This window comes from Alnus glutinosa, chromosome 5 (genome assembly GCF_958979055.1).
Source record: "Alnus glutinosa chromosome 5, dhAlnGlut1.1, whole genome shotgun sequence".
Lineage (NCBI taxonomy): Eukaryota > Viridiplantae > Streptophyta > Magnoliopsida > Fagales > Betulaceae > Alnus > Alnus glutinosa.
Window position 1 is genome coordinate 3424909 of NC_084890.1, and position 26307 is coordinate 3451215.

Genomic DNA, 26307 nt, shown 5'->3' on the forward strand with positions numbered 1-26307 from the left:
CAATATGTGAGCAACAATGTAAACAAAATTCCGATCTACCAGCAATATATCCTCTTGGGAGCCTCTAAGCCTTGCACCATGAACCTAGACATAGTAAATTCTAATCTAAATCAGTCAGAAATATATTATTTAAAGAGGCAAAAGAGAGGGGGAAGAAGATATTATCCTATGCTATTGAGGCTGAAGCAATAGGAGTCGAGTCAACATATTCAAAATGCAAAATGCTTTGAATGTCTTCAAAAGGAACTACAGGAGCTCTATCAAAACAGTTCTGAAATTCTTGGACATACTCTGGTGGTAACAATGTGGGTGCAGATGGTATGAACTACCAATTGCAAGCCAAGTTATTCATTAGTTACAATGTATCTCGTATATAGAAGATAAAATAACAGCAAAGAATGGGAATCACAAAAGAAATTTATATCCTACAGGGAAGGAATGCACTTAATTAAGTGGCCATACAAGTTCGACTACATTTTTTATGGTCATATAACTAAAATATTTCACTTCAGCCTTAATACTTTTGTATAACTCAATGATTATTATTATTATTATTATTATTATTTTGAAGGGGGGACGCAGAGAGAACTCTTGTTAAAAAAAAAACCCTACTTAGAGCTCGTCCTAGTTAAACACACAACTAGGCAACAAAAATAGTTACTTTATCTAAAAATTCATAAACCCAAGCAACATCCAACAAAACACTTATTGCATCTCAAATTCCCCTCTATTAAAGAAACTTTGAACCAGTTATCATTAATCTCATACATTACCATTCCTACACAATACACTTGATTGAAAGAGTTCCCTCCAATTATTTTTTTTAAAAAAAAAAATTAGAAGTTGCCCTTGATTTCACATAAAAACCCAATTTTCCAATTCAAATAGAACCACAACTAATTGTCTAACTCAAACTAATTAACCAAAGGGTTAAGATTCCTCACAAACAATGAAAAAAACACTTCCGGGTATACTTTGACGAATACCCAGTATTGTTCCCTCCTAAGGACGAAAGTGATAAAATCCAACCCAAAAAATAACTACGGACGAGGAAGATTGTTCAATTATGCACTCGTACAAATTGCTTTCAATAATAACAAAACAAAAAGGACAAATGAATTACCTTGCAAAGGCAAAATAAAAATCGGTTCTTTAAGGATATTTGACGATTCCAATCGGTTCTTTAAGGCTATTTGACAATTCCTGCAAAGGCAAAATCAAAATTACATCTTAAAACACATTATAAATTGGAAAAAAAAACAAAAAAAAAAAAAACAAAACAAAAAAAACAAAACAAAATTTTTTGCAATACTTTCAGCTCTTACACTGGGCTGAGAAAGCTAGAGCTAGAGAGACCATACCGGAGCTGAGGTCCGTGGTTGGTGGCGCGGGGTCGACGGAGCTGTGTGTGTGTGTGTGAGAGAGAGAGAGAGGAATGTTTGGTTTGAATTTGGGGGAAGAGAATGAGGGGATTCAGAAAGCCTTTTCATTTCAGTATCGTTTCAGTAATTTCCAATTTTTTTTTCTATTAAAAAAAAAAAAAAAAGGTGACATAGACAGAACCACGCTAGTAGAGTCATAGTCCGATCGTAACCGGGTTTACGATTCAGACTTTCTCTTAAGTAAAACGAGTCAAAAAAATTATCAATTCATGTTGTGGGATTGATTCAGTTGTCAATTCATGGCTTGGGGAAATAAACCGTCGAAAAGTTTTTTTATTTTTTTTATAGGGTAATGCTGCATACAGAACAAATGCATAACTCTAAGGCACATTTATAATTTATTGTAAATTATTATTATATTAACAATTATAAAAATTATTTTTTTATTGTAATTTGAGCATTTTCTTTTTTTATAAGCATTGTCATTGCTTTTGAGGTCTTTTTGTTTTTCTTTGTTTCTGTGTGCAAATGCAATATATGTGTGTTTAGCTTTCCTAAGGGAAAAATTCAATTTAGCCCCCCCAACTACCATCGATTCTCCGAATGGCATCCCAAACTATGAAAGCTTGGATTTCGGCCCCCCAAATTGCCAACTGCTTGTTTTTTGGCCCCCTCCGTCAATTTGTGCTGTTTAAGTGGATGAAAAGTGATTCACGTGCACGGCATGTGACTCTTTTAGCTTAAAAGCCCGAAAATGCCCCTCTCCTTGTGTTTGAAATTCCTCCCGTTGTTTTGATTCTTGTTTTTCAACAACTTATCTTCTCCTCGGAACAATTGTTCCCGGCCGGTCTCCAACAATTTTTCTTTAGATGGATATCTTCAGCTGATACTCGGACCCTCATCCATTTGGGTCTACCTCCAAGAAGCTAGAGTACTTCTTCGTTTGCCGACATCTCTGCTCGCTCGGACGAAGAAGTAGTTCTCCTAGCTTCCAGCATGCCCAAGAGGCGCGCCGGCAGGAAGAAATTCAAGGAGACGAGGCAACCAATTTATCGCGGCGTTAGGAGGAGGAAAAGGAACAAGTGGGTCTTTGAAATGTGTAAACCCAATGAGAAGACGGGGATATGGCTTGGGACGTACCCGAGTGCGGAGATGGTGGCGCGGGCGCACGACGTGGTGGCTTTGGCGCTTAGGGGAACCTCTGCGTGTCTTAACTTGCCCGACTTGGTGTGGAGTGTTCACCTGCCGGCTTCGACGGACGCAGGTGAGATAAGAAGGGCGTGGACTGGCCGGATGACATGGAAAGCTCAGGTGGGGTTCCTTTATGGTCTTCACTGGTTCGGCCGACGGAAGCATCAAGGTGTGGCGAAGAGAGGGGAGTGGAAAGGCCACGCGACACTCATTCTCTTAGCAGCGGGTCAGAAACATTCTTGGGCATTGCCAGATTTAGAACTTGACGGTTTTTTAGGTCCTCGCCAGTGTACAAAATGGCAGGTTTTTCCCCTGGAAGAAATGTAGTTGAACCCGACCAGCAACCATTGATGTCAAAAGGCTGTGATGGGTTAATGGCAGGTTGAAGATGAACCCAATCAACAAGATCGTATGATATTGAATGATCCCATGATATGTTTCCCCACACCGCACCATATAGATTGAATTGGTAGAATAGATGGTAAACTCCCTTATAAATCATTTTAGAATACCATGTAATTTTCAAAATTTTCAGCAGAAGATAAAGGAAATTGTGGAAACATACCATTAGGATTTGGGCGTTGAACCGCAGCCATTTGCCAATTACAAGAACAAAGAACAAAGTCAACTCAAGAATAAAATTGAAAGAAGCAAACATATGAAGTGGGAAACAAATTCAAAGGTTGTTCAAACATACCATTCATCCAATTTTTAGGAGGTTGAAAGTGGTAAACAGTCCTGTAAGGCTGCTCTCTTAGAAGTGATTGAAGATTTCTATACGGGTGATGAGAGGCACCTTGAAAGAAGTTCACCTCTGTTTTCATGTTGTAAAACAGAGGTGAACAGAGTCATGAAAAGTGGGCAAAAAATGACTTCTGGTTTGTGAAAACAGAAGCCATTTTCCATCCCAAATGCTTGGTTTTTCTATTTGACACGAAAGAAGCCATTTTCCAATTAGTCATACCCTATATTGCATATTGCTGTACTCTCCCATTTTCTGATCAATTGAACCCACAACTCTTAGGCATTTACTAGCCGATTTGATTTTAGCCAAAGAAGGACCAGCGTGCTTTGCAATTTCATCGTCATCTGGATATTTCCTGTGGCTTCCATGCAAAAGAGCAATTACACACGTAATTCCATGCATGCACAAGAGCTATTCTTGGCTGTGAGACACGTTAAACTCCGCTGGCAGCACCGAATTATTGTACATGGCATCTCTTCTCTCAAGGAACTAAGACACACGTTCCACTTGTGAGTTGATTTTATTTCCATGCAAAAGCCATGCAGCACCGAATCACTGTGATTTTTTCCAAGGAAAGGTAGCACCGACACAAGTATTTGCTAGAGAGACCGAAATTCACGGTCGAAGCTTGAGAACCTTCAGTAACACAAACAAAATGAGAAGAAATGATGAACCTTCATCCAGAGGAAGACCTGTTCTTGTCTCTGTAACTCGACGAGAACGGTGACAAGATTAGACTTGAGCAAGCGGGACACGTGGGACCGGATGAACCGGTAGAGGCAAACCAGGTGGGATTGGAGCCTCTTGAGCTCTTTGGCCACGATCAGACCGGCGAGCCGTCCATGTGCACGACCAACGAGCTTCATGCCAGAGTTGGGAGGTGCCGAAATAAGGACATCAAATGTGTTTTGAGACAGAACGAGGAGGCGAGAACTTCAAAGGGCCAGTTTCGAAATTTCAAGGTGCGGAGAGAGGGGCATTTTCGGGCTTTTTAGCTAAAAGAGTCACATGCCGCGCACGTGACTAACTTTTCATCCACTTTAACGGCACAAACTGACGGAAGGGGCCAAAAAACAAACAATTGGTAATTTGGGGGGCCGAAATCCAAGTTTTGATAGTTTGGGGTGCTATCCGGAGAATCGATGGTAGTTGGGTGGCTAAATTGTATTTTTTCCCTTTTCTAATTGTTAGATTATATTCTTATATATTGTATTGTCCCCCATGGGCTATGTTGTGTATATGTCTTTCATGTACTAGCCTATATATATAGGCCTCTCATGTATAGTATTTGTGTGATTCAATATATATCATTTCTCTCAACATGGTATCAGAGCACAGGTTCTGAATCACACAAATACTGTACATGAGAGTCCTATATATATAGGCTAGTACATGAAAGACATATACACAACATAGCCCATGTGGGACAATACAATATATAAGAATATAATCTAACACTAATTAATGGGATTTAATTATTTAATTTATCTAAACAAAAAGATGACTTTCAAATTTATGGCATTAATGTAGAGCTTAAACTTCTTGTTTTCCTGATGGGCATCCATGAGATTTTTCCTTTTTTTTTTTTTCTTTTTTTTTTCTTATTATTATTGATGATGATTTTCTGTCAAAATCTGAGATGGGTTTTTTTGGTCAGTGGATTAACAATGGTTTTGGACGAGTTCAAAAATTAAAGCCTTTTTTTTTTTTTTTTGTGTATATTTTGTTTTTTAATTTCTTGGCCTTTTGTATTTGGGTGACGTGCTAAATTTGACAACCATTATCACATTGAAAACAAGCTCGTTCTATAAATGACACTTTAGTGTTTATTTATAAATCTGTAACACTCAAAACTCGATCTGTAGTATTTACAAATGCCGCAATGTATCTCTTTCGATCTGAGTTTATGCTAGCTAGACCTCCTTCATTCAACTCTTACTATTAGCTTCCAAAAGGCCTGCTTAATCAGAAAAGAGGAAAAAAAATTAATTAAATGCATATTTAATGTGAGACATGGCCGATCTCCAAGGCTGAGGCTTGGTGGCTTGGTGACTTTTGTTCAAGGCTTTATGTAACTTTTGTTCAAGGGTGCGTGCATTTTTTTTTTTTTTTTGTCTCTATTTTTTAAAAAACAAATAACAAGAAGTAATGTCCGTACAAATAAGTCTAGGTAAGCATACTACAATTATATTATAAATAATAAAATTTATAAGATACCACAACAAAGTAAAAAGAAAAGAAAAATAATAAAAAATGAAAAGCTTACAATCCCACCTATAAAACCTCCACCCAGCTTTCGAAAGAGGAGTGGAGTCTTCACCCACTTTTTGTGTATGTATTAGTTTTTTGCCATTATTTTGTTTTTATTTTTGTAGAATTTTATTATTGATAAGCATATCACTAAAATTTTATATGGCATGACATGTGTAATTAATTTATAATGGCGTGACTGAATAATATGGTGATTGATTAATGTGGCAAAAACTATGTTAGCTAATTTGAACCGTTGAACAGATGGAATAAATAGTATTTAACGCAATGAAAACTTAGAAATTGATTTTTTTTTTTCTTAAAAAAAGGGTAAAGTTTTTTTGAAACCTATAGACTTATTTATAAACAGTTAAAAACTTAAAGCTGCATGATATTTAACGGTGGTGCATTTTTGTATTGAGTAATCATCAACAATCTCTCTCTTTAGAAAATATTGAAACTGATCAAGAGATGGTCTATTAGTCCCCATTGGTACCTTCTAACCATTTCTCTTTCCTAGTCACTCATTTTTACTTGAAGTTTTCTTAGGCCATTCCCCCTGTTAGTCTAGCAGCATTCACTATCTATTTATCTAATTTACGAACTTAATCACCTAGGCTACAATGTTACTACCACTAGGTCTTAAGTTATATCGATCTTGTTATATTTTTATTGTGCTTCTTAACTTAAAATTAAGTCCATTCCTTAATATTAATCTCATATTTCAGCATAATCATTGAAGTTATACACAATAGTCTATCATGTGGGTAACATTGAGTATCTTTAATAAAATCCTTGTCATATTTCTTTTATCTGAACTCTTTGTTGCTCACTTTAGATAAATCTCTTTTGTATAATTTTTAGATGCTGGTTGAGTAGTTCCTATGCATTTGATGTAGTTAAGAGATACAAGAGTTGGATGACAGAGAATAAATGATCGGAAGAATATGTTAGAGGGGTTAATGAGTTTTTGGAGTTCGTATTTAACAGCGGGGCTATTAATGGTACGATTCGTTGCCCATGTACGAGGTGATTGGCACCTCGTGGGTATGGGGCATAATATATGCACATTTGATAAATTATGGGATTTGTCAGGGTTACACTTGCTGGTATGTTCATCGGGAACAACTTGGAACTACTTATAGTCAGGCTACAAACACTCCCATTCATAGGGAGGCAATATATGGTGGTTCTAGGGGGATGCGTGACATGTTGCATGAGGTTTTTCACACGCATGATCTCCGACTAGATCTCAAAAATGGGTGAGGAAACTAAAGGTGCATACAATGATCGACAAGGTACTAGTGAAGGGACTCAAAAGTTTTATAATTTCCTGAATGATGCCGACAAGCCATTATATGAAGGGTGCATTGAATATACTAAGTTTTCCGTTATTGTAGACTTGTATAATTTAAAGTGTATGGCTAGATGGACTAATAACTCTTTTACATGGTTGCTTGAAATGCTGCATAAAATGCTTCCATCGGATGCCTCATTACCAAAGAATACATATGAGGTTAAAAAGTACATGAGGGAGTTTAGGAATGAAACCAAATGAATGTAGTACAAAATAACATAATTCAAGAAATATATAGATAACTACTTAACCTCTAATTGTTGCCTCAACACTACTACCTCCGACCTTAGTGCCGCAATTTCTTGTGCATCTTCTGGTCTAGAGGCACTAACAAAAGATTGTGAACTACCATGATCTGAAAAGGGATGAATGGGTAGCCCCCAATCCCAATCCACATACACGTCCAAGTCGTTCCTGACCCATAAATGTTGAGTATGCATTGTTTCGATGGTACATCATGCTGCCCACTTGGGTATCCTCTAGTGAGTTTAGTGAAGAAATAACTAAAATATGGCGTTCAACAATTCATCCTGTCCCTGCGCTCACAGGTGTGCCATCTTTATGCTTATGTGTGACAATAAAGATTTGGGACCTGCTCGACGTAGCCCCAATAGATCTACCCTACACATTTCAAATTATCATGTTTGTAAGCAAAATCAAGAATTTCAACCGTACTACAAACTAAATATGTACCATTTCATTGGCACGTCGAGCGAAGCTTTTTGACCTTGAAGTGTGTTTGATTTTTTGCTTTGATTGGCTCATCTGAGCCGTTTGCGCCTTGGCCTACATTGTCAGTATAATGGGGGTAAATATTTTTTTTATTCTATTGTTGCATATAGCAAAACATTTATGCAATTTATTGTGCATCTTATGAGCTAGAGGCACCAACAAAAGATTGAGAACAACCATGATCTGGCAGGGACGAAGGGATTGCCCCTAGTCCCAACCCACGTACACGTTCATGTCGTTCCTGACCTGTAAATGTTTTGCTATATAAGCAACAATAGAATAAAAGAAATATTTACCCCCATTATACCGACAATGTAGGCCAAGGCGCAAACGGCTCAAGTGAGCCGATCAAAGCAAAAAATCATACACACTTCAAGGTCAAAAAGCTTCGCTCGACGTGCCAACGAAATGGTACTTATTTAGTTAGTAGTGTAGTTGAAGTTCTTGATTTTGCTTACAAACAAGATAATTTGAAATGCGTAGGAAAGATCTATTGGGGCTATGTCCGCCAGGTCCCAAATCTTTATTGCCACACATAAGCATAAAGATGGCACACCTGTGAGCGCAGCGACAGGATGAATTGTTGTACGCTATATTTTAGTTTTTTCTTCACTAAACTCATTAGAGGGTACCCAAGTGGGCAGCATGATGTACCATCAAAACGATGCATACTCAACATTTATGGGTCAGGAACGACATGGACGTGTATGTGGGTTAGGACTGGGGGCTACCCATTCGTCCCTTTCAAATCATGGTAATTCACAATCTTTTGTTAGTGCCTCTAGACCAGAAGATGCACAAAAAATTGTGGCACTAAGGTTGGAGGTAGCATTGTTGAGGCAACAATTAGGGGCTAAGTATTTATCCATATATTTCTTGAATTATGTTATTTTGTACTACATTCCTTTGGTTTCATTCCCTAACTCCTTAATGTACTTTTTAACCTCATATGTATTCTTTGGTAATGAGGCATCCGATGGAAGCATTTTATTCAGCATTTCAAGCAACCATGTAAAAGAGTTACTAGTCCATCCAGCCATATACTTTAAATTATACAAGTCTACAATAGCGAAAAACTTAGTATATTCAATGCACCCTTCATATAATGGCTTGTCGGCATCATTCAGGTAATTATAAAACTTTTGAGTCCTCTCACTAGTACCTTATCGATCTTCGTATACACTTTTAGTTTCCTCACCCATTTCAGAGATCCAGTCTGAGATCATGCGCGGGAAAAACATCATACAATATGTCACGCATCCCGCTGGAACCGTCATGTATTGGCTCCCTATGAATGGGAGTGTTAGTAGCTTGACTAGAAGTAGTTCCAAGTTGTTCCCCATGAACATACCAACAAGTATAACCCTGACAAATCCCATAATTTATCAAATGTGCATATACCATGCCCCGTACCCACGAGGTGTCATTGGCACACCCCGTACATGGGCAACGAATCGTACCATTAATAGCCCCTTTGTTAAATGTGAACTCCAAAAACTCATTAACCCCTCTAACATACTCTTCCGACCATTTATTTTCTGTCATCCAACTCTTGTTCATCTCTTAACTACTTCAAATGCATAGGAACTACTTAACCAACATCTAAAAGTTATACAAAAAAGATTTATCTAAAGTGAGCGACGAAGAGTTCAGATAAAAGAAATATGACAAAAATTTTATTAAAGATACTAAACTTTACCCACATGATAGACTATTGTTTATAACTTCAATGATTATGCTGAAATATGAGATTAATATTATAGAATGAACTTAATTTTAAGTTAAGAAGCACAATAAAAATATAACAAGATCGATATAACTTAAGACCTAGTGGTAGTAACGTTGTAGCCTAGGTGATTAAGTTTGTATATTAGATAAATAGATAGTGAACGCTAGTAAATTAACCAGGTGGGGGAGGAATGGCCTAAGAAAACTTGAAGTAAAAATGAGTGACTAGGAAAGAGAAATGGTTAGAAGGTACCAATGGGGACTAATAGACCATCTCATCAGTTTCAGTATTTTCTAGAGAGAAAGATTGTCGAGGATTGCTCGATACAAAAATGCACCACCGTTAAATATTATGTAGCTTTAAGTTTTTAACTGTTTATAAATAAGTCCATAGGTTTCAAAAAAATTTACTTTTTTTTTTTTTTTTCAAAAAAATCAATTTCTAAGTTTTCATTGCGTTAAATACTATTTATTCCATCCGTTCAAATTAGCTAACATAGTTTTTGCCACATTAATCAATCACCAAATTATTTAGTCACGCCATAAATTAAGTACACATGTCATGCCATATAAAATTCTAATGATATCCTTATCAATAATAAAATTCTATAAAAATCAAAACAAAATAATGGCAACAAACTAATACATACACAAAAAGTGGATGTTCTATATGTGTGGAGGTCCTATATGTGGGATTGTAAGCTTTTCATTTTTTTTTTTCTTTTCTTTTCTTTTTACTTTGTTGTGGTATCTTATAAATTTTATTATTTATAATATAATTGCAGTATGTTTTCCTAGACTTATTTGTATGGATATTAATTACCTCTTGTTATTTATTTTTTTTAAAAAAAAAATGCATGCACTCTTGAACAAAAGTCACAAAAAGCCTTGAATAATCATAGCTAGGTTGCCTCAGCCTTGGAGATCTGCCCTGTCTCACATTAAATATGCATTTAATTTATTTCTTCCCTCTTCTCTGATTAAGCAGGCCTTTTGGAAGCTAATAGTGCAGAGTTGAATGAAGGAGCATCTACAAATACTATAGAGTTTTATGTGTTTAAAGAATTATAAATAAACTAGCATATAACCTGCATCATGCACGGATTTTTACGAATTAAAACTCTATCATGTTCTTATATATGTTTAAAAAGTAATAGATAATGTATAAAGTAGTTTTAACAAAAGTTTTGAATTATTCTATTTGAATACTACATTTAATTTAAGAAACAACATAAAATTTAGGAATAAGGATAAAAATATGTAAACATATATTGTAAATTATCTCGTAAGGAAGCAGAATAAATCATATGTATTCAATTTTTGTAGATGTTAATTCAATAGACATTTTACATAATTTAGGAATTCACAAAGTAAAAGAACTAAATAGTGCACTCACATCATTGCAATAACTTGTTTTTAATATTTACAAAAAGGATATATAACCTGTATTAAAATGCTACATAAAATTATCAAGTTTATAAAACATGAACCATTTTTTTTTTATTGCCAAATTTAATTTGTAGGAAAAAAAATTAAACCACAGATGATAATAAATTCAATTTATGAATTATAATATTGATGTAGCAAGAAGTATATATTAGGAACATATCTCTATGTGTATTGCAATTTATTTACAAAAGGAAGTAAAAGTAATACTACAAAACAAATTGAGGGAACTTACTTTAATTTGAAGAAGGAGAATAGGATTAGCTTTACTTGTTTTGTAAACAATTTTGAGAGAGAATTTGAGAGATCACTTATATTCAATACTTTAAAACATTAATTCAAAAGTCATTGTACATGATATGGTGATTTGACCAAAAATGAAGATTAGGAGAAGGTCAAAATAGCACTTCAATGAAAATTTAAAAATGAAGGCCACAAATGAAAGTAATAGAACTTAAACTAAGAATATAGTAGCATTTTTTGCTATTTATTTTTGGGAAGATAAATTTTGCAAACATATTAAAGAAGCCGTTTATTGTAATTCTAAAGAACAAGAGATTAAAAAAAGTTTAAACCACTTTTTATATCGGAAGAACATAATGTGAGAATACAAAAGCACTCATAAAAACACTTTTCATCAAACGTTTCCTCTGACATTATCGGAGAGAAGTTCTATGCCTAACAGAATGAAAGCGTTTTCTTTAAAGATATTTGTGTAGGGTCTAATATTTAATTCATATGAAATAGTATTATAATAGAAAAGAACTATCTTTTTTGTATACTTTTTCTGGTTCCAATGAAATTCATATGTATATGAAAAAGTCCCGTCAAATAGAAATTTTTATTCTTATGACCGTTCTTCACATGTATAATGTAAACGAAACTACATCTAGAAGAAGAAAAAAAATATGACAAAAAAAAAGTGGAAACATAATAATTGTATTTTTTGTATACTTTTCTCAATTTCAATGAGATTGATAGGTATAGGAAGAAGTACCATCAAAATGAGGTTTTTTTTTTTTTTTTTTTTTTTTTTTTTTCGACCGTACTTCACATATATATCATAAAAGAAAATACTTTTAGTACAAAAATAAACAATAATATATAGATTAGAACATAAAATAAGGACAAAAAATTAAAACAGATGACAAACGAAAAAAATAAAAACTCATATAATATAAAAATAATTGTCTTTTTATTTTTTGTATATTTTCTCTGATTTCAATGAATTCATAGACTCATAGGTATAGGAAGAAGTTATGTCTAGAGCTTTTTTTTTTTTTTCCCAACCATCCTTGCATATATAAGGTTGAAAAAAAAAACTACTTTTAGAACAGAAATAAAAATAATATATAAATTAACAGAAAATAAGGACAAAATATGAAAACAAACAACAAACAGAAACAGGAAAATACTCTTATAATAGGAAAATAACTATATATATTTATTTTTTGTATATAAATTAGAAAAAAAAAATGAAAACAGACAACCAACAAAAAACAAAAAATACTCATATAATAGAAAAAGATTTTTTTTTTTTTTTTTTTTCCTTTGGTTCCAATGAAATTCGGAGGTATAGGAATAAGTTCTTTTAAATATAGACTTTTTTTTTTTTTTTTTTTTTTTTACGATCATCCTTTGCATATGTAATGTTTTAAGAATTTAAGAATATATATATATACACAAACGAATTTTAGAACAGAAATAAAAATAATATATAAATTAGAACAAAAAATAAGGACAAAATATGAAAATGAACAAAAAATAGAAACTGGAAACACTCCTGTAATAGAAAAAGAATTATATTTTTTGTATATAAATTAGAACATAAAATTAGGTAAAAAAAAAAAAATGAAAACGGACAACCAACGAAAAACGAAAAATACTCATATAATAGGAAAATAAATATATATTTTTTTCCAATGAAATTCGTAGGTATGGGAATAAGTTCTTTTAAATATAGATTTATTTATTTATTATTTTTTTTAACAATCATCCTTGCATATATAATGTTTTAAAAATAAAAATAAAATAGAAACTAATTTCAGAACAGAAATAAAAATAAAATATAAATTATAACAAAAAAAAAAAGAACAAAAAATGACAACCATAAAAAATAAAGACAAAAAAAGGGGGAAAAAAAAGTGAAATTACTCAAATAATTGTTGCTGTATATATTTCTAGTTCCAAGAATCAAAGAAAAAAATATGGAGTGTAAGGGTGCGTAAGTTTGGCTACGTTTTTTGTTACACTTTCGTCCGCTAAGTTATATAGAGAGAGATAGAAACGTTTTGCTTTGCTATGAATTTAGACAAACAATATTTTATACAGTTTTTTACGATTCGGCTTTTTGATATGGTTTGTTGCCAATAAATTTGATACGGTTTTTCGATACCGTTTCGTGATTGAGAGAGCCCCAAGAGGAAAAAAGTGTAATTTTTTTTTTTTTTTTAGGGTGTACACGTGGGGATATGGGTTATGACCGTTATGTGCAGCAGCAGCAATAGTTTAGACTTTAAAGTGGCAAAAATGTAAATTTTATAGTATAAGCCACAGTTTCGAGATTTTGAGGGAGTGGCAAAAGTGTAAATTTGATTAGCTTTGATTGTGTGGAATCGTGTATATTGGGTTATGTGCAGTGGCGCATTTTAGAGATTGAGTGGGAGTGGCAAAAGTGTAAATTTGACATATAGGAGTGGCAAAATTGTAAATTTGTCAGATATGATACAGTTACTTTATTAAAAAAAAAAAAAAAAAACCTGAACGGATATTTAACACAAAATAAGTACACTCTTCAGTTAAATGAAATGTCACTTATCTCAATATTATGTTTTCCTCCGAATAATTCCTCTAATATATATATATATATGACACTAAAGTGTCATTTATAGAATGAGCTTGTTTTCAAAGTGTTAATGGTTGTCAAATTTAGCACGTCACCTAAAAACAAAAGGTCAAAAAATTAAAAACAAAAAAAATGGCTTTATTTTTTGAACTCGTCAAAACCATTGTTAATCCACTGACAAAAAAACCCATCTCAGATTTTGACATAGAAAATCATGATCATCAATAATAATAATAAATAAAATAAAAATCTCATGCATGCCCATCAGGAAAACAAGAAGTTTAAGCTCTACATTAATGCCATAAATTTGAAAGTTATCTTTTTGTTTAGATAAATTAAATAAACCCCATTAATTAGCTAGAAAAGCTTAACACACACATATTGCATTTGCACCCGGAAACAAAGAAAAACAAAAAAAACCTCAAAAGCAGTGACAATGGTTGTAAAAAAAATAAAAAGAAACTTTTCGACCGTTTATTTCCCCAAGCCATGAATTGACAACAACTAAATCAATCCCATAACATGAATTGTTAACTTTTTGACTCGTTTTGCTTAAAAATTTATGCACGTCAATAACATGCACTGCATATGCATGTCTCTACAAGTCCTTCAATCACACGGACGCAGAGAGAGATAGAGAGCTAGAGCCTAGAGGAGTACCTGGAGATAACTTCAGTCAACAGTCATGGGCAGACATGCACTACGGGAATTCATTAGAGACTTACTAGAGCCTTCTCCTAGCAATTTCGTTCACTAAATCAAGGGAAGAGACTCGAAAATTCACTAGAGACTCACTAGAGCCTTCTCCTATCCATCTCCTTCACTAAATCAAGAGAAGAAACTTGAGAAAGAGCCCTATCTGTATCTATATCTACACCTTCTCACACTTCTTTCATCAGCTCGGGAAAGATAAAATTAAGGGGAAAGGACTTATATAAATCATGAGTACGCAAGAAACCGTAAAGAAATTTGCTTACAGTTTGTCTTCTTTAGCTACACGAGTTGGCTGATCAAGAGATAAATCTTAGCTTATGATCGATCTGTATTATATTCAAATATCTTCTGTTAATCCAACTCAACCAAGTCAGCAACACTCTTCAACTCAAAGACCTACAAACATTCAACAAACTGCAGATAACGATGGAAGAGGATATCAAGGGATAACAGAGGATATCAAGGAATAGTTTTGAAATTTCAGGAAAGTGGACACGTCTGTCGATCCCAGTATACATTTGTTGAGAACTATATCACACAACAATGTGTGAAAAAAATGATTTTTTCTATTCTCTATTTTCTCAAATGGATTTGAAGTGATTCTCTATCTCTACGGCAAGAATAAAATAAGAATATTTAAGTAAAATAGAAAAATATTTAGAGATATGTGTGACGTTTTTGAATAATAGATAACTGAAACAGAAAAAATGTATTAATAATTAAAATTTAGCTAGCGTTATGTGAATGTTGGTCTGCAACCGCGCGCATATTTTCAAAGGGAAAAATATAATGGTCCACAGCTTTCATAATATCTTCAGATTTTCAAAGTGAAAATGGTCCCGGTAAAAGTGTAAGATGGGCTTAGTTGCTTGTTAATGTAGTTTGAAAAATAAATTAATAGTTTATAAACACAATAATTTATCCGTATATTAAATGAGACTTACTTGTATAAACTTGATTTTGATTGGACAAAACTTATGAGCTCATCTTATATAAGTTCAATTCGACTCGTTCGACTCAAATCATTAGCTCGCTCGTGTATATATATACAGTGGCAGAGCCAAGATTTTAGATTGGGGGCAATTTTTTTTTTTTTTTAATGAATAAAAAAGAAACTAAAGTTGAATAAAAATTAATTAAATTTTTTAACTAATGCAATGAATAAACAATTCATCAAAATTTAAATATTTGTTAAAACATATAAATGTAACTTACAATTTCATTCAGTTGTCCTCGACGAGCCTTCATACCTTGAAATCGCTGCATGATTTTTTCATTGTTGATAATCTTGAATATATTCTTCTCAATATATGTAAGTGACCAGACAATCATTCATCCATTGATCTCCCATTCTGCTATGTAAACGATTTTTAATAATGTTCATTATTGAAAATGTTCTTTCAACAGTTGCTGTCGCAATTGGCAAAATCAACCTAAATATAAAAGAATAATTTACCTCAATTGAATCATTGTTCTCCATAATCTCAGACAACTACAATTATATATTTTATGCAATTAAAATATAAAACAAAAACTATATATATTCATAAACAAATTAAACTATTATAAAAAAAAAAAAATAAATAAACAACCTAAATATAAAAGAACAATAAATTGAAAAGAACAATTAAAATATAAAAGCTTAAATCTTAATTAATATAAAAGTTTATTACATACTTGAAACTGAAAAGTTGAATTTTGATTAGAAATTAATTTGAACAATTGAGAAAGGTATAAAAATACAGAAAATAACACTGACATCAAGTTTAACCCAAAGGCTAAAGTTCGAAGTATAGAATATTATGATGAGATTTGATTGAATATGCACAAAGCACAATCCCACACGGCTTGACCACCTTTAAATAACAATAGTTTTTTTTTTTTTTTTCTAAGCCAAAAAATGTCAAGATCTAATCCGTCATTTTAAAAAAAAAAATTATGATCTGTTCGAAATTTGCTGACCTCTTCTAAAGCCACACGCTACTAGCCTACCACGCACGTCGCACACGGTCACAACTCACACCAACTCACGTCACACTGATTTGATGACTCTTTCTTTTATTTTTTTTATTAAGTTATTGATGACTTATTGATAGCATAGACTGTGGACTAGAGATGTAGAGTTGATGACTTTTATTGATTACTTGTTACAAGCTTACAGTTGTTCTACTCTCAAGTATGTAAAGTAGAGTTGTAGTCTTGTAGACTTATTAATTACTCTCGGCTCTTTTGTGACTTCTAAATTGTGCGTTTCATAGAGATTAAAACTTAAAAGAGTTGCCTTGTCAGCTTGTCTTCTACCTTCTTCCCTTCCGCTTCTTCAACCTCTCAAGTCTCAACTCTGTATTTTTTTCTTTCTTTCTTTTACCTACTTACAGAAATGAAAAATAATTGAGTTATGACAAAAAAAAAAAAAAAAAACACGGCAAGCGGTCAAGTTTGCCCTTTAATGAAATGTTGAGGGGGCATTTCAGGGGATGAGCATAATTTTTTTTTTTTTCTTTAGGAGTAAAAAAATTAAAAAAAAAAAAAAAAAAAAGGAGTATAAATATTAACATAATAAACATAATATATGTAATACTACATAATATAGATGAAAATTAATATTGTTTTGAATTTTAATATTAATTTTCTTTTGTAGTAAAAAATATTATAAAATTTCAATCGAGCTCGAGCCTCTCAAACTAGATTGGAGGCTCAGCTTGTTAAATCAGTCGAGTTCGAGCTAAACTTGAACTTGACTATACTCTTAACAAGTAGAATTCGAACAACCTTTTAAAACTCAGTTTGATCTCAAGTCGAGTTTAAAGTCTTATTTTATGTATTCAAATCAAATCTGACAGCCTCAAGCTCAACCTGGCTCTGCACGTATACAGTACTAGGTCCCAGCATAGCAGCCATCTTTTAACTACAATAGCCCCTGGGCTTTTGGCCGTTCTTATAGGTTGTTCTAATTGTTATGGCAATCAATTAGGTTGTTCTAATTGAATGATTGTCCAAGTAAGAGAAAATGACATGACAGATACGCTGCTTTCAAAGGGTAATGCTTCCCTTACAATTACCACCAAACTCTTAAACAACCTCTTCTCACATTATGTGGGTCTTACATGTGAGATTTATATGCATGAAACCCACACAATATGAGAGTGTTGTGTAAGAATTGGGTGGGAGAGATTGTGAAGATATCATCATTACCCACTTTCAAAATCATAGAGTACCAAATGACATATGACCCAAGCAATAGGTGATTGGAATATATAAAATTATGACTATTAATTTTTTATATGACTTATGAATTTAACACAACATTAAAATTTTGGAATTTGGCATAAATAAATTCAGATAATAAACGTGTTGACCCTTTACAAAATTATGTATATAATAAATACAACTTGAAACAGGCCAAACAGGTTGTGTTTTGATCAAAATGGTTAAACATGATGTGTTTAGGTCTAAATGAGTCAAGTGAATCATGTTAGAATTGAAGGAATTTATCTGTTTAATTAAGCAAATTGTGTTCGAGTTAATTCTTAATAGGTGGTAGGTCGTCTTAAACTTGACCCGCTAATCTGAATTGCCTGCCTTAAGTGAAATAGAGAAAGGATTTACTCGATTATGTTTTATTTTATTTTATTGTATATAATGAGCTATATAATGTCAAATGATTTTAAATTAATGATGCAATAAAATATTTGTAATGATGTTGAAACAAGTGACGGAGAAGAATGGTAGTGCCATTTGATGAGTCAACTTTTAATCTATTATATAGTAAGAAAAAAAACTATTAATCTATTATGCCAGCTTGTAAAATTAATTTTGTTGTTTTTAATAAATTTAACATTTTAATTTCCTCACACAGACTAGCTTGATAAATACTGCGTCATTGCTGATCATTAATGTAATGGCAGAATATGTCAAACAAGTTATAAATATCATAAATGTGTTTGGTCGAAAGTGTTGAGAGGAGAAAAGGAAAATGAATTGATTGATGTTGTGTAAAAGTAAAAATAGTTTTAAAAACTTTTTTAGTAAAGAATTTTTTTTTTTTTTTTTTTTTTTAAGAAAAAGAAAAAAGTTTAAGTACTCCTTCAAAGTTCAACCTATCATTTAATTGCCAATAACCTTTCAAATAAAATACATTCTAAATTACAAAAAATTATAAAGTTAATTTTGTCTTTTTGCTGACTTTATGAAACATTACCAATTTTTTAATAGTTTCAACTTTGGAGGGATATTGCTCTAATTAAAAGTTTGGAAAGACAATAATTGTGAATATGGTGGTAATTTGTAAAGGGTATGAAGAATTTTCCATAATAGTTATTATGAGCTATTTTATCATTTCAACAAATGTTTAAAAATAATACATTTTCATCCATTTTGCTACCGCAAACTGTCATATATAAAAGTTTACTGTAATACATTTTAGGATTTTATTTTTATTTTTATTTTGTTCTTTTCTCTCCCTTCTTTTTCATTCTCTCTTCATTTTCTGCCCCTTTCTCTCAACTTTCACAATAAATCTATATTTAAAAAAAATTGAGATAAATAATCAATTAGAATTTCTTTTTTTTTTTGGAATACTAATAACGAAAATATGTATATATATTTTAAGTAATTAAAATAAGTTAAATAACCGGTTCAATCATCTCTAGTCTACCCAATGGACCATATATTGGGCTCAAATTTGGTCCGTAGCATGTGTTTTTGAAAAATGTGAAATTTTGAGGAACTATTTTTCGTCCAAAATTGAAATGAAATTTTCATGATGGGCAAAGCATGCTGCAGAACCACTCATATGGGTGAAGCTTATCTGAATGAGTGGATCCCACACATACGAGTGGTTGCAACTTCGAGCATAATTCCAGGTCCACCCGTCACATTTAATTGTTTTCATACTTTTAACTAAAGTCTTTTCCAATGTCACATCTTTCCCCGTAACAAGAACGTAGCTTGACTTGGTATATTGACGCGCAAGCACGCGTCAATGGATCCGAATTAATGTTAATTTGTGTATTGGTATATATCTTCGGAAATCTTCATTTGGCATACTGGTCCTAACCTATCAAATTTTCTCAAACCCCATAGCTAGCTGCAAATTGGGAGCATGGTTTTGGTCACTATAGCGGGATTGCCTTGCTTCAACCTCTGCTTGACGACCCTTTTGGTCTTCTCCTTGATGATCACCTTTCTTAGCCAAACCGGAACTGAAGCTGCTGCAACTTACCTCTACCATGACTGCCCAAAAATTAAGAGTTTTTTCTCTTACTCTTTTGATACTCTGTGTGTGCTTTCCGAGAATTTGGGGCGGGGGGAGGGGAAGTATATATCACTTCAGCCCGGTTAATAACCTTTTTCGTCTTTATTTTTACATCTTTCAAACAAACATTAACTTCAAAATATTTTTATTTTTATTTTTATTTTTTATATCACATCAATAATTTTTTTTATTATTAATTAAATAAAAAAACCACTACAATATAAATTTATTTTATATTTTTATATAAATTACTTTTACTTTATATCACATTAATCACTTTTTATTTTCACGCAAAAAAAAAAAAATTCTCACTATAAAAAGAAAGGAGAAGAAGGAAGGGAAGGAGGCTACTTTGGAAAAATGCTAAAAGCATAACCCCTAGTACAACTTCAACACAACCCCGCACACAATGAGGTAGAACCCATCAGGGTTGTGCCCCAATCACTACCCTACTTTTTATATCCCATCCGAGCCATTCACATTTTAGAAGTTTGGGAAAATTAGGTACAATCAAGTGGGTTACGCCTTTTCTACTTTGTTAATTATTGAAAGTCGGCCAGCTTTATAGAAACTAATAATAATATAAAAAAAATGAAAGGAAAGAGATAAATTATAAAAATTAATGCTCTGTTTGTTTCAGCGTAAAATGATTTCTGAAAAATGATTTCGGCATTTTTCGGTGTTTGGTAGGGACGAAAATTATAGTCAACCGAAAAATGATTTCTGTTTGACCAAAAATGCTTAGTAAATTTCGAAAAATGATTTACGCTTTTTAAAAGCGTAAATCATTTTCCGAAGATGCCAGACGCGGTCGATCTCTTTTAAACGACGTATTCGACCTTCACGTTCAAGCAGCCGACTACCATTGAAATTTTGCCGATATCGGAATCAGACAACATCCGGTTAATGTTGCCGGAATCTGGTGACGGAATCCGACCACCTTTGCCGGAATCCAGTCAGCCCAGATTCCGGCGACCAATCTGGTCGGATTCCGGCCAACTGGCTGGAATCTGGTCAGACCGGCCGGCTCTAGCCAGAGAGGCCGGATCCCAGCCGGCTCTGGCCAGAGAGGCCGGATCCCGACCGGCTCTGGCCAAAGAGGCCGGACCTACCGGGATCCGGCCTCCCTGGCCAGATCCGGCCAGATGGCCGGAATCTGGCCTCTCTGGCCAGATCCAACAAGATGGCCAGAATCCGGCCGTTTATCCCGAATTCTGACGAAACTTTTCGGATTCCGGCCTTTATCTCGAATTTTGGCTATATTAGCCGGAATCCGATAAAAGTGGTCAGAATCTTGTGACGGAATCTCGTCATTGATGATTTTTATATTATTTTATGTTAATATTTATATGTTTTGAATAAAAATTAATTTTTATAGGTTAAAATGATTGAATGAAAATATAAAAAATATTTGTGATTTTCTGTACGCGCCAAACACCGAAAAATGCTTTCAGCGAAAAATATTTTCTAGAAAAATGACTTCCCTGAAACCATTTTACGATGGAAACCATTTTACGTCGAAACAAACGGACCATAAGATGTTTTGGCTTATGGCTTATAAAGAATGCTAAAATTTCTTTTAGCGTTCTTTTAGTGTCCATCTGAAAGAATATATATGTAATAATAAAATTACATCTATGTCATTCTGAATGACATGTATGTAATTTTTTAATTTTTTTTTATTACATTTATGTCATTCCATATGGATACTAGAAGAAGCCCTAGGATTCCTCATAACTTATATCTACACGTTAAAGTTTATAGGCTACATATTTTTTTGATAATATGATTTTTTTTTTTTTAAAAAAAAAAAAAGCCTTGATAATATGATTTGAGTACAAATGCTTATTTATAGAGCTTTATGAATGTTTAAATACTTTAAAAGATAAATCAAATCTCTTAATTTCAGATAATCAAATCATGTAAATCTCTTAATTTATGGGATATAAATCAATAGTTATTTCAAATGATTTTTATCCTTCAAGTATTTTGACATTAGCTAGTTTGACCGAAATTTGAACATCACCTTCTTTTGGCCGGAATGGGCTAACTATGGCATGAAATAGACTTGGTGCCTTGCCTCACCACACAAACAATTAATTTTTTATTTTATTATTAATTTTTTTCTTCACTTCTTGAAATACAAACTTCTTTCAATCTGTTAAAGATGGTGAATAGTACAACAAATCCTCTGTAATGATTGAAGGAAAAGAAAATAATGAGAAGCATGCAAAGAGCTTAGCTTAGCTTATCACGTATGAAAAAAAGAAAAAAGAAAAAAGAAAAGAAAGGACGGAGAACAAAAGAGATCTAGAGATCTAATGTTAGGTAGCAATGTTCTTTCCCTTGGACAGACTAGATTGCTACTGACATTTTTTAAAAATAATAATAATAATAATAACAAACAAAAAAAAAAGTAAAGGAAATCAGTAAAAGAAACAAAGGGGTTTTTGTGACTGATTGAAATCAATCCGAAACAAAATATAAGTAACAAAAAAAAATTAAAAAATTGCAATTCAGGATTGAACAACTAGCATTAGCCTATAAATTTGATGTCATAAAGAAACTAATAATAATAATATAGAGAGATAAAAGAAAGAGAGAAAACACAGAGATTAAGGTGGTTCGTCCTGTGATCTACATCCACACGTTAAAGCCTTATATATAAGGCTACATCTTTCATTGATAATACGATTTGAGTACAATGTTCTATTTGTAGAATTTTATAAATATTTGAATAATTTCAAATACAAATCAAATCCCTTAATTTAAGATAATTAATCGACTAATTTAACAAGCTTAAGAGTCCAAAATACATGCAGAATATCACGACAAATTAAGAAATTAGCCACCACAAGCAGTAGGTCGATTATTTCCCTGTCTGCATCGAGAAATATGGTTCTAGACCGATCACCATATCTAAATGAATGGAGCTAAAATTAGCCATTTAATTTTAATGAAGTTCTTTGTATATATCATACCAAATATATATGTTGCTCTGTTCATTGCCAGTAGCTACTTTTAGTTTCAACTTTAGAATATAGGTTAAGCTTTTGTCACAACTAATTAATCAAGACTGTCTAGTACTTTATAGTATTATAACCAACACTTTTGGTATATTTAATTAGAAGTACCTCTAATTATAAATCATTCTGCACTTTAGCTTAATTATCAATCCAAGTGACTGTTGTTTATGCAGGAAAAGATCAAATCTCAGCGGTGATAATTATTGCCATTGTCGTTCCGATTTCTCTCTCGATTTTGCTATTCGTTGCCGGCTACTGCTTTCTTATTAGTAGGAGAGCAAAAAAAAAGTACGATGCTATACAGGAAGAAAATGGTAAACGAAAGATAATTTGATTTGTGCATTCTTTTTGTTCTTAATGTTACACTTGAAGTTACTTAAATTGAGCGTTTTGTTATGCAGCTGCTAATGATATTACAACTATAGAGTCCTTGCAATTTGATCTTGCTACAATTGAAATTGCCACCAACAAGATTTCAGATAATAATAAGCTTGGTGAAGGCGGATTCGGTGCGGTTTATAAGGTACAAGATTCGTTTTCATTATTTGTTTAGCTTTTTGTTTTTGTTTTTGTGAGGGATTCTACTTTGTTAGAAAAATGGTTTATTGAACACGCAACGGGATAGTTTGATAGGTTTTGAGGAAATCTAGACCTTTTCATACACAAAGTTAATTTTGCTTACTTTTTATTAATCACTCACGCATATAAATAAGAGAATTATGAAAACATAAAATAGGAGATGAACTCCTACCTCTACCCTAAGATATAAACTCCTAATACAAATAAACTACTTTGAGATAACTCCAACTCTAACTTGGAAAAACCTACTACGAAATAACTTCTGCACCATAATGCTACAAATAATTAAAAGACTTTGACTCAGATAGATAACTATAATTATCTTTATTTAATTAAACTACGATTACTCTAAGATAAACTAATGCAAGTTATGTCAACGTTTTCTAAATGTTGTAGAATTTTACTTTCATAACATACTCATTTAAGTACACATGATCAATATAATTTTATGCATCAAAATTTGACATTGCTGAAGCTTTTGATGTTTGGATTATATGAACTGTAAATGGAAAACTGTTCTAATGACTAGTTAAAGTACATTTTCAGGGTATACTTCCTAATGGACAAGAAATAGCTGTGAAGAGGCTGTCGAGAACTTCTGGACAAGGAAAAGAAGAATTTAAAAATGAGGTTATATTATTAACCAAGCTTCAACACAGAAATCTTGTAAGGCTATTGGGATTTTGTTTTCAAGGAGAAGAAAAGATTCTTGTCTACGAATTTGTGTCCAACAAAAGCCTTGACTACTTTTTATATGGTTTGTCCCTTATGAACATACGTTTAATTTTCTTGCATGTGATATGAATTGTGAGGCTTTAATTATCACTAGTGTCTGGGTGAAGGAAAATTCAAGTACTCGGAGTTTACCCATATGTTAATCACTGAATTTCTTCTCAATATTCAAAAAGGGGAAAAAAAAAATTACTTCAAAGAAGATCAAAATACATTTAAGAAAGGTTCATCTTACACTTTGGTTTTTTGTTTCCCTAAGCAAATAGGAGGCCATTTGCTTAACTATTAGCAAATTCATTGAGTCTTGTTGAACTAACAAGATATAACTATATTAAACTGTTTTTCTATATTAGTATTTAGTTCATTTGATTTTTTTTTTTTTTTCAATTAAATGAATAAGTTAAATATTTATCTGACTTGAGTTGATTATTCAAACCCGAGTATTGAGTTTTGATGAATGTACAGACCCTGCAAATCAAGGACGACTTGATTGGTCCAGCCGTTATAATATTATTGGAGGGATCGCTCGAGGGCTTCTTTATCTTCACGAAGATTTTTGACTTAGAATTATACATCGTGATCTTAAAGCCAGTAACATTTTGTTAGATGGAGATATGAATGCAAAAATTTCAGATTTTAGAATGACAAAGATTTTTGGAGTTGATCAAACTCAAGGAAACACAAGTAGGGTTGTCGGCACATAGTAAGTTTTTAATGTTTGCTCATTTATGCAACAAAAAAGGTTATTGTAAGAGAAAGACATGGTTTTAGAATCAAGATAGGTTAATTCAAATATATATATATACACACTAACAAGTTAACTGGAGTTAAGGTAAAAAAAAATGTTTTAGGAGGCTTTCATGAATGTATGTGTGGATTAATGTGGTCAATCAAAGATGTTATGTGCATTGCATTGTTTATAAACAAATGAGCATGTCTTACTTATAATTAATATTGTTGTTTCCATAATGCTGGTTTGTAGTGGTTACATGGCTCCAGAATATGCTATGAATGGACAGTTTTCCGTAAAGTCTGACGTGTACAGTTTTGGTGTCTTAATTCTTGAAATTATAAGTGGCAAGAAAGTCGATTCTTTTTATCAATCAGAGGGTGAAGACAACCTTTTCAGCTATGTGAGTAGTATGAACCAAATATTCTGATTTAGTTTTCCTATGTTAATGCAAATTAACATCATTGCTTGTGCAAATGGTGCAGGCTTGGAAACACTGGGCGGATGGAACACCCTTAAACGTGTTGGATCCAAATTTGGAAAATTCTTCCTCAAGAGATCAAGTCATGAGATGTCTTCATATTGGTGTACTGTCTGTGCAGGACGATCCAGCTGACAGACCCACCATGGCATCCATAGTTCTCATGCTTAACAGTCACTCTACTTCTTTGCCATCACCTCTTCGACAACCGTCATATTTTCTTCATAGTCGAACAGAGGAAAGGCCATTAAGCGAGCTGGAATCAGATCAATCTACTACAGGCAAATCAACGCCATTGTCTGTCAATGAAGCATCGATTAGTGAATTATACCCTCGATAGTGTGGATAGAGGGTAGTAAGGCTTTCCCATTTCTTAAGTCATGGTACTTCCACCGTACGTGAGTTGTATGTTATGAGTATTGAAAGAATTCAAACTTCATGAATCATGAACAGAGTAATAAGCTTGAAATTCGGTATGTATAATTGACCAAACAAGAAAAAACAAATGATCATTAGGTTTGAAGTTTACCCGTTTTACCAGTCATTGGCAGGACCTGTTCCTCTACCTCCTGGATCATCTGTTCCTCCACCTCGATTAGTGTAGCAATTAGCAATTAATTTTGTATTGGGATGTGTTAGTTGCACACCATAAAGGTGTACAACAAGGCACATTAGTGAGACCTATGCATGTGGGTTGTACATGCATAACTCTCACCAATGTGTCATATTGTGCACCTTTATGTTGTGCAAAAATCATTTTTCTTTCTTATTTAGTAGGTGGATCACTCGTTAATGAAACATAACAAAAACATTCAAGCGAGTTAGGTGAAGGTGGGACATCGAAGAATGTCGAAGTTGTGGGTGAAGCCCAAAGATAATAATTGGCTCTGTTTGGTGACTCATTTCTCCACGGAATAAGATCCTTTCTATTTGATTTAATGAAATTAAATGAAAGTTCAGTATTTGAGGTTGGTGCATCTAACAAGAGTAATTCTATATATACATTAAGTGTCCATAAAAAAATGAGATGATTTTTAAAATCACCATTGGGTGTGTGATTATTCAAATAATGATTTTGATCAAACGGTAATTTTAAAAGCCACCTCATTTTT

The 26307-nt window shown here is 32.9% G+C and overlaps 1 pseudogene; it reads left to right on the forward strand.

Annotated features, from left to right (window-relative positions):
- Positions 1-2378: 2378 nt before the first annotated feature.
- LOC133868244 (cysteine-rich receptor-like protein kinase 10) lies at positions 2379-25587 on the forward strand (annotated as a pseudogene).
- The last annotated feature ends 720 nt before the right edge of the window (positions 25588-26307 follow it).